Source organism: Taeniopygia guttata, chromosome 29 (genome assembly GCF_048771995.1).
Source record: "Taeniopygia guttata chromosome 29, bTaeGut7.mat, whole genome shotgun sequence".
Classification (NCBI taxonomy): Eukaryota; Metazoa; Chordata; class Aves; order Passeriformes; family Estrildidae; genus Taeniopygia; species Taeniopygia guttata.
The window spans coordinates 2,111,440-2,114,385 of record NC_133054.1 but is presented as its reverse complement, the minus strand read 5'-3'; positions in this window follow the sequence as shown (position 1 = coordinate 2,114,385).

Genomic DNA, 2,946 nt, shown 5'->3' with positions numbered 1-2,946 from the left:
CAAGTCACGGCACCAAATTTGTTATGGACAAATTCAATTGTGGAGGCTAATTATAGATAAATCAATTAACAAGAATTTATTAAGCAAGCAGTATTAAGCAAAAGAACAACGCTGGGCGGCCGGGGAATCTCTGCTCTGCCACGGCGCACCTTCTCCCTTTGACCTTTTTGTTTTTATAGTCCCTTTTTTTTTCCAGTTGATGTATTTTCTGTCGATGCACTCTGCGCCGGTGCAATTGGGTGCTAGGGGGTCTTTTTTCTGCCATTGGTGGTCATAGGAATGAAGGCTCCTCATCTTCCTTGCAGATTGTCCTTGGCCTAAAAGTTAACTTGTATATAATTAGTTACACAGTCTGCTATGCTACTTGCATCTGCACAATTCTTAAGCAGAATACTTGCTGTTTCCCCACCTTTCTCTTTCACCTCACACATCTTGAGATTCCCTACTCAGTTCAAATTCTTATCTCTTTCAATGCTCGTTTTGATGAGCAAAGACCTTTTTATTTATTATACTCTGGACATCTTAGCCCTCAGTCTAGAGGAGCTGTAGACTATATAGAGGAAGTTTACTAGATTAAATACGAGGAAAGTGGTCTCTTTAACATTCAGGGGAAACTGAACCTTTTCAAAAAGAGACTTAACAGATTCAAAGGAGAAGAAGGAAAGGAAAGGCTGGAAAGATTCATCCCTTGTTTTTCATCTAATAAACTGTGTGTAATTTCTAATAAACCCCCAAAACATGCTACTGGAACTGGGACATAGGGTAGGATGGAGAAACTATAAACCAAATATATCTTGAACAGACTTCAGTACTTTTGTAAACTCCCTATAAATTATTATTACTGAGCCTAGCACAATAGCTATTCAAACCCATGCCCCTCTACTGGAAAAGCTATGGATTAGAACAATAGTGGAGCTGTTTTCAGATAAGAAAATAATCCTAGTGCCTAGAAAGTTATTACAACTTCAAAAAAGCCTTGGGACTAGAAATACATGAAGGCCCCCACCCCGAGAGACATTACCACTTCAAGTAACATCGTTACTGACTGCTTTGTGCCACTACAGAGTAAGCACAACCAAAATGCAATCATTACAGGTTTTTCTTCTTTCTTGGGCCTCACATTGGGTGCCAAAAATGGTTGGTTTAGGGTAAAATTAGTGGTTTTTTTAGAAAGTAGATTTAATTGGCCCATCCCCCAACCGGTATGGGAAAAAATACTTCTTTGGAGAGAAGTGACAATAAGAGAAGGAGTTAACAAGAATGCAACTTCTTTATTGCTGAAGTTCAATACTAAATTCTGTAATCTTAGACTAACTAATCCTATGTTTTTAACAAATAATCATCTACTCAATCCTAACTTGAAGAATCCTAAAAGCTTAATCTTCTTTTAAAATAAAACAGCCCGAGTTCATAGATGTTTCCTTGCTGAAGTAGACAGCTGGTGCCAGGACTCCACTTGCTGCTTGCCAAATTCAGATACTCATTGCTGAATGTGGGACAGCTTTTTGTGGAGGTACTGGCATCTGCTCCTCATCTCAGAGTAGCTGGGGCTACCCTAGGAAGGAGAAATCAAAAGAAAATTAGGGCATGTCAACATTTATGCAGAGTTTAGAATTTCATGACCTTTTCTTTAAAATAGCCTTGAGGCAGACTCAGAGGTTACCAAGCCAGGCCAGTCTGGTTTTATTCATGTAAAAAAATAAAATTACTCTCAGTTTGACTTTGGAGGTATTTTTCTCTGTGAGCCACCATCCTTCTGGGAAATTTGCAAACTGAGCCTGTTGTATTACAGACCCAAGAACAAACTCTAGACAAGTCTGAAACCACAACGACAACAACAACCCAAAGCACAGCAGCTCCTAAAGAGGGCAAGACTCATTAACGCTTAAAGCCACTGAAGGGAGTCAAGCCTTCTTCAATCCCTTCTCCCTCAAATCAACAGGTGTGAGGTTTATCAAGCTCATGATACAAATCCAAGATGAAGTGGCAATGAGAATAATAGATGCCACATCCCAACACTGTCACACCAAAGCTTCTGCTCCTCTGGGCCTGAAGATCGGTTCTCTTTGCAATGACAAAAACTCATTCCACATGGGAATAAACACTTCAAACCATCCTGAGATAAATATTTACAAGGAATAAATCTTTAACAAGTTAAAATTCAGTGCAAGGACAGACAACAACATATGCCAGGGATGCATCCCAGGCCAGATGCACCTGACTGGTGTGCAGGATAAGTTTGAAAATAAAACTACAGATGCCTGTCAACATTTTGGGAGGTTCCCGAGAAGCAGTAGCTTCGACTACTGGCCTCTGCCCAGTGACATTTGCTAGCAAGAGCCCGAGCACAGGCCTCACTGCACTGCTCCCCTGCAGGGCCAGGCTTGCCCTCAGCCTTCCACAGAGCATCCCTGGCTGCACCCAGTGGGGCCCAGGGCCCTGCCTGCTCCAAAGGCCACAGCTGCCCCAGAGCCCCAGAGCTGCAGGAGGCCTGACTGCCCTTGCCAACACCACTGCTCTGAGACAAGCTGGGAGCAATTTCCAGTGTTTTATACCACACACACACACACACACATTTCTCCCTCCCCTCCTGCACTGCAAATACGATGAGGGGATGCAGCAGCACTGCTGCAGCTGAGCCTGTGCAGCTGCACTGCAGGAAGGGAGGGCCCATCCGGGCCTAACCCACTTCGGTGTTCATCTCAGCACTTCTCCCCACCTGGCCCATCTCCTCCTTTAGCTTTCTACCTCCTTAGCTGACATTTACTATTAAAGAATGTCTGTACTATTGACTCTGGAATATGGTCTTTCTTGCACCTTAATTCATGCAGAGGCTTCTCTTAATCATCAAATCTTTACTCCATCGTTATCCACACTGGAGTTAGGAAAAGCTGCACATTGGTACCTTCATGGAGATCCAAGGGACACTACTGCTTCAGCCTCCCG